General features: G+C 43.6%; 1 long non-coding RNA gene across 1 annotated transcript; it reads left to right on the forward strand.

Moving 5' to 3' along the window:
• Positions 1-110: 110 nt before the first annotated feature.
• Positions 111-8,989, forward strand: LOC142875636 (uncharacterized). Its single transcript, XR_012922945.1, has 3 exons — positions 111-543; positions 6,874-6,990; positions 8,394-8,989. It is a non-coding gene; the product is annotated as an uncharacterized LOC142875636 (long non-coding RNA).
• Positions 8,990-13,145: the final 4,156 nt, after the last annotated feature.

Raw genomic sequence — 13,145 nt, forward strand, 5'->3', positions numbered from 1 at the left:
TCACGGCTCTCTGATTGGCTGCCGCCTCTGAGGGGCGGGGCCTAGAACCTGCGGTCGGGCAGAGGCGGGGCCGCGGCGGAGGGGCGGGGAGAGGGCCGAGGGGCGGGGCAGGCACCGGGAACGCCTCCTCCCGTTACACCGCCCAGTTCTGGGGCTCGGGTTTCTCTGCGGGCTCGGACCTCAAGGTCGGTTTCTCCCAGGAAGAGGCTGGTTTTGTGTTTATCCTTCTTGGGGATGAAGCAAATTGCTATTCTTAATGGGATAAACCCAGTTAGTACTTATTATGTATGCCTGAGCTTAATTCACCCCTCTGTCAGTTTCTCCCCGTATAAAATGGGGCCCCTCCTGCCCTTTGAGAACTGGATTTTACAAGGGGCACAGCCTCTCAGTCTTCCCCTTAGGCCGAGCCTTAATCCTGCCAAAAATCAGGGTGGAGCAACAGGGAGAGTAACCCGAGAGCTGATGGGCACGCTGGCTTGAACTCCGAGACTGTGAACGCTAGAGGACGCAGGCTTCCGCTGCTCTCAGGCCTGACCTCTGCCGGTGAGTGGGTCAGGTCTAGGTCTTCATTAGCTGCCTTGAAAACTTTTCTATTGCTAAAAGAAGTACAGGAAGTGCTTGGCAGGGCCTATCTTCTTCTTTAGATCAAGCATAAACTCACCAGGGATTTAAAACGGTAGATACACAGTAGCAAAACATACTAAGAAGACAATATTGTACAAAGGTGAAACTAAGATTTTCTGAGTTTAATTCCTGACTGCCTCTCACTAGATGTGTGTCCTTGAATAAGTTTTTTTTTTTTTTTTGAGACAGAGTCTCACTGTGTTGTCCAGGCTACAGTGAGTGCCGTGGCATCAGCATAGCTCACAGCAACCTCAATCTCCTGGGCTCAAGCGATCCTCAGTCTCCGGAGTAGCTGGGACTACAGGCATGTGGCACCATGCCTGGCTAATTTTTTCTATATATATTAGTTGGCCAATTAATTTCTTTCTATTTATAGTAGAGACGGGTCTTGCTCAGGCTGGTTTAGAACTCCTGACCTCGAGCAATCTGCCCTCCTCTGCCTCCCAGAGTGGTAGGATTACAGGCGTGAGCCACCACGCCCAGCCTGTCCTTGAGTAAGTTTATTTAACCTCTCTGAGCTTCTGTGTCCTGATCTGTAAAATGATGCAAATAATATCTACCTCCTAGTGTGGTTGGTTATATGCATTAAATGAGGGAATCCAAGTAAAGTGCTTAGCATTGAGTAAATGCCAGATTGATGTTAGCCACTATTAAACAAAAGCAACAAAGTCACATTTTATTGAATAGAATGTATGAGAAACTATGTAGGGAATTTTTAAAAAATCAAAAAACAAAAACAGGCCAGGTGTGGTGGCTCAGGCCTATAATCCTAGCAATTTGGGAGGCCATGGCAAGAGGGTCCTTTGAACTTGGGAGTTTGAGACCAGCCTGAGCAAAAGTGAGACCCTGTCTCTACTAAAAATAGAAAGAAATTAGCTGGACAACTAAAAATATACAGAAAAAATTAGGTGAACATGGTGGCGCATGCCTGTAGTCCCAGCCACTCGGGAGGCTGAGGCAAGAGGATTGCTTGAGCCTAGGAGTTTGAGGTTGCTGTGAGCTAAGCTGACGCCATGGCACTCAAGCCTGGGCAACAGAGACTCTATCTCAAAAAAAAAAGACAAAAGCAAAACAAAAATGAAGAAGATGACATTTGGTACCTTCTTCCAGGGAACTCATATTTCTGGTGAGAAAGTGAACAAACTTTTCTTCCTAAATGTTGTGTTAAAGTATCACATCAGATGGGATTAGAGTGGAAGAGGGAAAAAGATAAATCATGGTGTGAACATTATTCATTGCCCAGAGTTAAGATGAAATGGGAAATTAATTTCCATAGAAATTTACAAAGATTCTTAGAAAAAAATCTTCCTGTTCACCTTTGAACCAAGTTGGGAGCAGAAAATGGGGGAGAGGAAAGGAGGAGGAACTCTGTGGAGAGGGGTGGCACCTGGCAGACGGCAGCCTTGGGCCAGGAGCCCATGCCTGCTGGGCCAGACACTCCAATTCCACACCTGCTCTCCAGGACCTTCCTTTGGGGTGGGGGTGGGGGAAGCTCCCTCTGTGAGTAGGAATCTCAGAGAAGAGGAGCAGATGGGAGGCTCATTGGCCTGGAGGGCTTGTTTAATTTTGTAATTGCCATTGTTAGATCTGAAAACCAGTGTTTGCTCTTTACAGATAGGTGTTGCCCGCCAGGAAGTTGTGAGGACCTGGTAGTTTCCACAAGGTCTTACAAGTACTTTGATGTGGACAGTTCATTCAGGGATAGGCTCAGACAAAGATTCAAAACTCATCTTTATTCATGTAAAGAGGGAAATGGAACAGCCAAGCAGGCTAGATATTTATCTCAGCAGGTGAGCTCATTTTTCTTCCCAGTAAGAAAGTATACTTGGGAAACCAAAACAGTATCAAAAAGCTGCTGAATGGGTTTAGAGTTTTTAAATGGAAATAGGAAGACTGTTCTAGATAAAGGCACCTATCACCTTTGAAGGTTACATCTTCTAAAGAGATACTAATGAATGTACAGGGATTCAGGAACGCACAGACCTGCACTGTCCAATAGAACTGTCTGCAATGATGGAAAGGTTCCTCTTGCTCTATCCAATATGGTAGCACCAGCCATATATGGCTATTGAGTGCTTGAAATGTGGCTACTATGATTGAAAAACTGAATTTTTAACTTAATTTAATTTAATTTAAAAACTGATAGTTGACCCCATTATTGGAAAACCTGTAAGTATGTTTGGAACAACTTGGGTACATAAACTACTTTTTCAATATAAATTTTATGAAATCTAAATATAGATCAAATATTTCTGTTGAAAATTTGTGTCCAAATTGAAATGTGTGATATATGCAGCAGATTTCAGAAACTTAGCATGAAAAAAAAAAGAAAAATAATATATTACACTAATACTTGTTTATGTTATTATAATACATGTTGAAATGATAATATTTTGGATATTTGGATAAAATAAAATATATTAAAATTAATATCACCTAATGTATTTTACTCTTTTAATATGACTATTAGAAAATTCAAAATGCACACAAGAAATGTTCTTTAAATGCAGAACAAGAAGGAATGAGTAAACTCTTCCCTCCTTCCAATCCAATGTCCCATCAGCAGGGATTTTTTTTTTTAAATAATACAGATGTAATCATGATGTCGCACATTCCCTAACACAAACACAAAACGTTTTATTGTCGTTGTTCTTAGACTAAAGAACAATACCCCCAAATCTGTTCTTTCAGGCCTAGTAGAGACCAATCCCACTGACCTCGCCAGCCTGGTCTCAAACCAGCCACACATGATACCTTTCATTCCTCAACCAGGCAGGCTCCCTCCTGCCTTAGAGCCTTTTCAGAGGCCCTATCTAGAATGTTCCGACTGTTACCTCCTTTCCTACTTTCCAGATCTCAGCTCAGTTTTCATTGCCTCAGGGATTTCCTCTCTTTGCCTTGTGCTTCTTCAAAGCATTCACCACAGATACAATTGTACATTTATTTCTGAGTGCTCTTTTTGATTGGTATCTCTTTTCCCTCACTAGCCTGTAAACTCCTTGAAGGTATGGGCCAAGTCTGCTTTTGCCAACCACCATATCCTCAGAACCTAGGAGAACCACTGTGATGGAACAGTTAGGTTGAGAAGGAATCCATCAAAGTCTACCCTGACCTAAACTATTGTGGAGAAACAGAAGATTCTTTACTTTCTTCCTTCTGTTATCGATATTTCTTAATAGACACCAAAAGCATTCTTTTAGAGCCCAGTACCTTTTCATAGGAGACCCATGCTCTTTCCTAGGTTAAAGTTCATCTTCAGCCAGGAAGGGTTGCATTGTAACTTGGCAAATCAGGAGGAGACACCCTCAGCTCCTAGCTGAGATCACTGCAGCTTTGGCAGCAGGCAACACATTTGAAAACCATTTCAGGGACAGGTGTTTCTTGGGGAGATTTTCTCCAGCTGGCAAATCTTATATAGGAGAATTCTTATTAGCCAGTGAGTGATACTTCTTGAAATTGCTCTTGATTTAGGGTGCGTCCTTCTTAGAGGGCAGCTGCCTAAGTACTGACTGCTCTGCGTGTTTTAGCTCCTTTTAAAATTTAAGTCTGTGTGCATATTAAGACATTTTATTTGTATCCAGGGTGTTACTCCTGCCTCTGTTTCTTCAAGGTTATATAAATCAGTGCCAAGTAGAAGACTCCAGGAAGCACTAGGGATCGAGAGTTCATCTTTTCCATGGCTTACTTAACAATTTGATAGGCTCCTAGCTTTGGACACACCACATAAAAAAAACATACTTAAATGTCCTGTAGGCCACATTGAAAATAATATTTTTAAATTTGAAAGGATTTTAAATTATTATGTTGTTGAAAATTTGGGTCATGAGCAACTTATGATAGACTGTGATTTCTTAGTAATTATCACGTATACTCAGGACTTGTTTCGTAGTGTAAAAATCTAACTGTACATTCTTTTCAAATGAAAATTCGTGAATGAAAAGGACGGCCTTGCAAATATAACAGAAAAATACCTAATCTCACAGTTTCCCAGTAACAGTTAAAGATCAGGTTAAAGGCCGGGCGCGGTGGCTCACGCCTGTAATCCTAGCTCTCTGGGAGGCCGAGGCGGGCGGATTGCTCGAGGTCGGGAGTTCAAAACCAGCCTGAGCAAGAGCGAGACCCCGTCTCTACTATAAATAGAAAGAAACTAATTGGCCAACTAATATATATAGAAAAAATTAGCCGGGCATGGTGGCGCATGCCTGTAGTCCCAGCTACTTGGGAGGCTGAGACAGAAGGATCGCTTGAGCCCAGGAGTCTGAGGTTGCTGTGAGCTAGGCTGACGCCACGGCACTCACTCTAGCCTAGGCAACAAAGTGAGACTCTGTCTCAAAAAAAAAAAAAAAAAAAAAAGATCAGGTTAAAGATCAGTCCTGTGAGTTCTCACACTAACAGGCACCCACCCTGCAGGAGTTCTGTTTTGCACAACTTCTGAAAAGAGCTGAATGAACGGAAAAGGGATGTAAATCTCTCCCTTTCAAAATTGTTTTTTGAGAATCTGCTTTTACAGAGTTCCTGAGTAAATATCAGGAGAACAAGTGACAGCCTCAACCATATCTCGAGGACAGAGTCACATCTCCTGTGATAAACCCTTCTCCAAGGAAAGGTAGGAAACCAACTCTTGGACTTTGACATCCTGCTGCCACTTTTGTTGTCAACTGACAGCCATCACTATTTGTTTTCTTTTTTTTCTCTTTGTCCCCCTTAAAATCAGCAAGCCCTTCTCTTTCTTTGGGATGCCGCGCCATCTCCCTGCTCTCTTTCTTCTCCCTCTCTTTCCCCTCTCGCTATCTCACTCACTCACTCTCTCTCTCTTCTAAGAAGGATAAAATAAACTTTTTTTTACTTTTATATATCCTAAACTCTGCATGAGAAATCTTTTTCCATCCACGCCGTGAGCACCTACTAAGCTTTCCACCCTAACGGTGAATGCCAAAAACTTACTAATTAATGAAGCAGACATTTGGTTTTGATTTTTTCATAGACTTTTTTCAAAAGTCTATTTAAAAAATAGACTTTTTAAAGAGCAGTTTTGGGTTCATAGCAAAAGTACAGAGAGTTCCCATATACCCCTTTCTCCTCAGCACGCCCCCCCCACAACAGAGTGGTACATTTGTTACAATTGATGAGCCCACACTGACACATGATTATCACCCAAAGTCCATAGTTTAAATTAGGGTTCATTCTTGTACATTCTACGACTTTGGACAATTGTATAAAGACATTATAGTAACATACAGAGTAGTTTCCCTGCCCTAAAAATCCTCTGTCATCTGCCTATTCATTCTCTTCACTAACCACTGGCATCCACTGATGTTTTAACTGTCTCCATAGTCTTGACTTTTCCAGAATGTCATATAATTGGAATCATAAAGTATGGAGCCTTTTCAGATTGGCTTCTTTGACTTCATCATATGCATTTAAAGTTCCTCCATGTCTTTTTATAGCTTTTTCCCCCCTTTTTTTTGAGACAAAGTCTCACTCTGACACCCTAGGTAGAGTGCCGTGGCGTCATCATAGCTCGCCACAACTCAAACTGCTGGGCTCAAAGGATCCTCCTGCCTCAGCCTCTCAAGTAACTGGGACTACAGGTGCGTGCCACGATGTCCAGCTAATTTTTCTATGTTTAGTAGAGATGGGATCTTGCTCTTGCTCAGGCTAGTCTCGAAGAACTCCTGAGCTCAAGTGACCCTCCTGCCTTGGCCCCCCAGAGTGCTAGGATTACAGGTGTGAGCCACTGAGCCCAGATTCTTTTCATAGCCTGATAGTTCATTTATTTCTAGCACTGAATAATATTCCATTGTCTGCATATACCACAGTTTATTTATCCATTCATCTACTGAAGGACATTGTGGTTGCTTCCAAGTTTTGGCAAGTGTGAATAAAGAGGCTGTAAATATGCGTGTGCAGGTTTTCATGTGGACATAGGTTTTCAACTCACTTGGGCATGTTTCATAGACTTTGTCAACCTTAAATAGCAAGATTCAGAGAATATGATTAAATGTAGAGTTTATTTTTTTTTATTATTTTTTTTTTTTTGTGAAACTTGCTAGGCTGAAATGTAGAGTTTATTTGAGAACAAAGCTTGAGGACAGTCACCTGGGAAACACAGATTCCAAAGAATGTAAGTCAGTGTTCAGAAATGTAGAAGTTTGGGGTCATTTACATAGATAAGGTTTAGGGAAGCTTAACAGAATTTCTTTTTCTCTTCCTTCCTTCTATCCTTCCTTTCTTTCTTTTTTTTGACAGAATCTTGCTCTGCTGCCCAAGTTAGAGTGCAGTAGCATCATAAAGCTCGCTGCAGCCTCAAACTCCTGGGTTCAAGTTATCCTCTTGCTTTAGCCTCCCAAGTAGGTGGGACTACAGGTACGTGCCACCACCCCCAGCTAATTTTTCTATTTTTGTAGAGACGGATATCTCATTATTTTGCCCAGGCTGGTCTCGAACTCCTGGGCTCAAGCAATCTGCCTGCATCGGCCTCCAAAATTGCCAGGATTCCAAATGTGAGCCACCACACCAGCCAGAATTTCAACATCTTTCTACATAGGCTTAATGCATAGCAAACAATGATCTGATTGGTTGAGATGGTCTTTTTCTTTGGGGGAAAAATATATTTAACTTTATTTACTGAAGATGTAATAGTTGTGGGGTCTTTTGCACCATTTGCTCTGAGTTAAATACAGGACAATAAAGGAGGCGGTTAGTCTATAACAAATGTCACTTATTAGGAGACCTGGGGTCTGGTCTCTGGTCTTTCCTAGTTATTTACAGAACAAGAACAATGAGGCCAGGGACGGTGGCCCACGCCTGTAATCCTAGCACTCTGAGAGGCCAAGGCAGGTGGTTCATTTGAGCTCAGGAGTTCGAGACCAGCCTGCACAAGAGCGAGACCCGTCTCTACTAAAAAATAGAAAGAAATTAACTAGATAACTAAAAATATAGAGAAAAAACTAGCCGGGCATGGTGGCACATGCCTGTAGTCCCAGCTACTCGGGAGGCTGAGGCAGGAGGATCGCTTGAGGCCAGGAGTTTGAGGTTGCTGTGAGCTAGGCTGATGCTACAGCACTCTAGTCCGGGGAACAGAGTGAGACTCTGCCTCAAAAAAAAAAAAAAGTAAATGGAAGAACAATTCTTAGAGACAATTTGAGATTTTAAGCTTTTCAAAAGGCCAGTGAAATTTTACATTTTTCTCAGCAAAAGTCATGCCAACCAGGAAGGAAACAAACAAAGGGATCAAATATATAACTAAAAAGGGTTTCAGCTGACCAAAACCAAAAATTCCCATAAACAGGATCCCAAGGAGAAAAAGCAGAAGGTCTCTAAAAAAAAAAGAAGAAAAAAAGCCTGAATATGGTCTTTTTTTTTTTTTTTTTTTTTTAATACAGAGTCTCTCTCACTCTGTAGCCCTGGGTAGAGTGGTGCAGTGGCATCATCATAGCTCACTGCAACCTCCAATTCCTGCCTCCCGAGTAGCTGGGACTACAGGCACATGCCACCATACCCAGCTACTTTTTCTATTTCTAGTAGAGCTCAGGCTGGTCTTAAACTCCTGAGCTCAACCAATCATCCAGCCTCAGCCTCCCAGAGTGCTAGGATTACCCGCATGAGGCACCCCACCAGGCCTGAATTTTATCTTCTATTTAAACTGACTTCTGACCATAGAGCTGTTTTTAAAAAATCTCTTTGAATATCCTATTATCAGATTTTAACTAGAACAAACAGCTGACACTCCTGGCTTTTGACCTTTGTTTTTGTTTTTTAAACCAAAGGTACCCTCCTGAGTGACTCACCAAAACCAATAAGACTTAACCAAGGTTGTGACTTAATCGAGGACACGTGAGGCATCTCCAAAGAGGTGCAGAGCAGTCCTCACAAGATCCAGAGCCATGCCAGAGACAGCTCAAAGGAAGGACAGTTTCGCTAGGGGACACACCCCACCTCTGGGCAGCCATGTTCTCTAGGGGCTCAGCGTCCCAGCCGGCCTCTTACACGCAAGGGCCCAAAAGCCCCGCTCACCCTTCACAGGGGGAAGAAGACAGGAAACCAAAACGCTGTCCAAGAAGGGAAAAGTATCAATAATAAATGGATACCCTAAAAAGTCAAAAGTCACACAAATATCAAACCAAAAGGAGCTGATTCCCCGACTGAGACTCAAACCCAGGTCGCAGTGGTGACGGTGCAGGATTTTAACTACCAGGTTACAAGGTGAAGCAGCCTTCCTGGTGGGTCCCACTGGGATCCAAAGCAGGCAGTTTGAATGCACAAAGGATCTTAGCTTCGTTTTAGGTTACATTTTTGCTTTTTAATTTAGCCAAGAGAATTTCTACCACCAGCCATGGTGCTGTTGTGTGTCTTTTAATTTTATCTTCCCATAAATAAAAATAAGAATTGACAATTATAAAAATAAAAACAAATAGAAATAAGACAATTGTTTGGAATATGAGATCGCTAAATATATATATTTTTTTAATTTAAGGGTCTTTCTCATTTAAAGGATCCATCTTTCGGCCACTGATTAGAATTTCCAATGATGTACTTATTCCAATAGCCACTCGATCTAATAGCCTCTTCATGGGAAGCCCAGGATATAATTTTCCAGGTTTAGAATAAGTTTTTACTGTTTAAGAAAGAGATATTTCCTGGAGAGGACATAGAAGAGGAAATCCCAAAGATCCTGCCTCCAAAAAATCCACTCCCAGGAAAAGGCGAAGATAGGGAAAGACGTGTTGCCACAGATGGTTAAGGACGGTGCTTGTGCACATGGTGACCCTGGTAACCTACAAATCTGTGGGGGTCCACCAGCTACAGATCTGTTCATCGGTGACACCAGGTGGTCCCTCCTGGCACTGTGCTTTCCCAGCACTAACCAGGCAACAAGAGTTGAGATGACAAAACCCCATGGGGATGGAACTTCTTAAAGCAAACTCCCCAAAGAGCCTGACATGTTTGGAACAAAACGTGTGCTGCTTAAAGTCTATGTGTCTTGGGTTCCCCTGTTGTTTTCAGACTGGCCACCTACGATGACTAGCAAATCACAACCCCTGGGTGGTGAAAGCCAAGAGAGAGCGCTCCCCCTTGGTCACAAGTCAAGCTCTCAAGGACATAAAACAAGATGAGAGTGGAACCTCATCTAGTTTTTATTTTGGGGACTCACAGCAAAGTTTATACACTGATCTGATCAGAACCACAAAACTGACCAGTCTGCAGGGCCATCTTAAACAGCATACTTACAGGGAGTTTAGGCCCATGCACTACCCTATGGTACCCTTCTCTATGACAGAACAACACAGAAAAACAGAGAAAAAGGAAAAGACGACTATTTCTGGGAGGAAAGAGATCAAATAATATTAATATTCATAGCAAAAAGTTCATCAGAGTCACTATACCTAAGAGTAATGACACAAATCCTTTTCTCCCATTAATCAAGATTTTGCAGAGGGAGAAAAATAAACAGTGGTTTTGACCATACTCTCAACTGGATTCCGCAGAAAGAGAAGTCAGGAGCCTGGCTATTTAGGAAATTCATATCCTTGTGCCCACTGGTTAGGTCCTGGGTCCCCTTCACCACGGCTTCTAGAAGAGTAGAGTGGCTTTGATATTCTGCTCACGGTGCCAAAACTGTAGGGGCCAAGGGAAAACTTCACCTTTGCCCTCTGAAGGTTCAACTCACAATAGGAGATTAATGAGAGAAAAGGCATAGAAATTTATTCACTTGCACAAGGGCAAGAACACAGATTGAGTACCTCAATCCCCCTGTGGGGTTCAGAAGCTTATATACTATCTTGAGTTTAGGGAAAGAATGGGGTCTTGGATTGTGGCAAAAGATTAAGGAGAAGAGGAGGCCTGGCTAGCAAAGGGGGTCTTGTTTCGTAGGTGAAACCTCACAGGTAGCAGCCCTCAGAGAGACGGTAAATGTTTTTCTCAGATGTTTAAATGTATCAAAATCTCAGTTAATATTTCCTAGATCTGCACAAGGGAAGGCCTCCGAGAAACCCGGCTCCACCAGTGCAGGTTTTCTCTGCAGGTGCAACTCTCCCGACAAAAGACAGCTTGGCAGACTGCTTTGTCTGCAGCCCTCTGGACAGCCATCTCAAAATGTGGCAAAGAAGTATATTTTGCGGTAAAATACTTTGATTTCCTTCGCCCCCATGTGTTCCCATTCCAAGAAGAGGGGTCATGATGATGTTTTTGGTTTCTGGGTATCAATGCCAACTTGAGTTTTGTTGATTCAAAATATTTGGGTATTCCCTTCTCCATAATTTAGTTACTTGTATAAATGGCCATTTATGTTGATTATATTGATTGAGCAGAACTCTTGTTTGTTGCCTATTTTGTCCTGGGATGCCATGTTCTGTCAATCATCTCCAAAATTCTACATGCCTTAGCTTGGCTGCTGCTCCAACCTGGATGTTTATTATGATAACTGCCCACACTTGGCCTGTGGTAGGTCTATGCTGCTCCCTAGTCCCTGTTGTTCTCAACCATCTCATCCCCATCTCTATTAGCCCAGGTCTGTACCACAGTCTTTGTCCTCCATCCTGGCCTACAGAGAACTTGAACTTCTTAGAGATGCTGGTGACCCTCTACCAGCATGTTCCTTGGTAAATGACGTGTATCCTCTAGATCCTTGTGGGACATAGTCATCCAGTTGGTTCTCTGGCCTTACGTAGCATACGCACTGTTTCATGTCCACTTCTTGGAGCATTTGAATCCTTACTTTCCACTGTCTGTCAGAGCAATCCAGGTATTCCTTCCTAACTTAAGGTGGCCCATTGCTTTTTCCATGCTTCTAGGAGCCATCCCAACAGTGTGTTCACACTCTCTTGGTTTGAAGGGGGGAATCTTGCAGCATGTGAAATCCGGTATCCCAGGAGAGTGCACCCAGATCAACAAACTCTTTTATCCAAATTTACATTCGGCACTGCCCCTGGATCCGGCACCCTTGGAATCCAGCCTTGGGTGTAGTCTTCCAGCTCCTGCCGGCACACATTGGCTGTGTCCTGCATTTATTCAGAATGTGTCCCCTTTCCGTTTTCAGCAGACCTGGCACATCCCCAGCAGAGGTATGTTGAGACTTAGTCCTAGATATTGACCTAGCGGCAGGGGAGATCCGAGGAGAAAAACAGTTGTCTTGCAGGGCAGAAGCCTCTGCATCATCTCCAAGCAGGGCGGACAGTGCTTGTCTTTAATCGGGAGCCACGTGCCGCTCCCGCAGGCTCAGAGGGCTCAGAGGAATCAGAGGACATTCAAGGACATCAACCAGATATTCCCACCATATGTATCAGGGTCCCATTCCTTCCCAACAGAGCAGATCTTACATAGCAGATAAGCTGTGTGGGTGGGAGTTCAGTCTTCTTTGGAGCTTGTCTTCTTTCTTGACTGAGCTCTGGTGCTGGCCCGCAGCTTACCTGCCCTTCTGCTGCAGGAGAGGGGGCCCTCTGGCTTTCATTCTGAGATTGTTATTGCTGATGAATCACCGTTAGCCTTTTATTACTTTTCCAGAGTGTTAACTGGATTTAGCAATAGCTCCCAAATCTATTAAGAAACCCTTAGTTTCTATTTTCTCCATATATTTCATCTTCCTGTCATACAACAGTGAATTCATCCCCTTCCATTGGTGAACCAGCCCAGTTCACTGGTGACACGTTTTACAATTGTACTGTGTCTTGGATCACCAGTGACGGGGTTATCAAGGGTCTTTGTTGCCAGCTGGGCGGTGGGTGCTCAAGCCCTAAATTCCATCTTAGGATCTACTCTCTTGAACCACTCCTGGCACCCAACTGTGACAGATTGAGTTCCCCAGGGAAAAGTTCTGAGATGAGATGATTATACAGGGCATCCCTTAGGAAGTACTCTTGAGAACAACACCTTAGAATGGAGGAGAAAGAAGCAGGGTCCCCACACCAGCCCCAGCTGACCCCATGGGGAGCCCAGGAGCTGGGACAGCCCTGTAGATTGTCACCCCTTGGAGCAAAGGGGCCAGGCCCTTATATGTCTGCACTGATCAGTCACTGGAGGTAGGCTGCTCCTGGAGGGAAACATGACCTTGGGTGAGGCAGTTTTCTCCAGTGCAGGAAATCCCCCAAAAGGGCTGACAGCTGAAGGATGTTTCCTGACAGCCATCCCAGCAGCTGGAGGTAATACATTCTTCATTCCTGGAGAGAAATCTGGGTGGTGGACTATAGAATCCGCCTTACTCTCCTATTCCACTAAAGCCAGTCCCATGGCCACATCTGCCACTAACGGGGTGGAGAGTAACATACTTCTCATAGAAAAGCACTGCAAGCCATGTAGCAACAGGTGGAGACGTGTAATATTCCCCTAGGGACAGAGGAGCTATGTGGGGAACCAAATGACAATGGAGCAATGCTTTCAAATAATGGGAGAAAATACTTTTGAACTTGGAATTCTGTGCTGGCCAACCTGTCTGTCCCGGCCCACGGGACCTTCTGTTACTCGTGGGGTCAAGGGGGACCATGCCTGAAAGAGATGGGCGAGAGAAAGGAATGAGACCAAGCAAA

This window comes from Microcebus murinus, chromosome 14 (assembly GCF_040939455.1).
Source record: "Microcebus murinus isolate Inina chromosome 14, M.murinus_Inina_mat1.0, whole genome shotgun sequence".
Lineage (NCBI taxonomy): Eukaryota > Metazoa > Chordata > Mammalia > Primates > Cheirogaleidae > Microcebus > Microcebus murinus.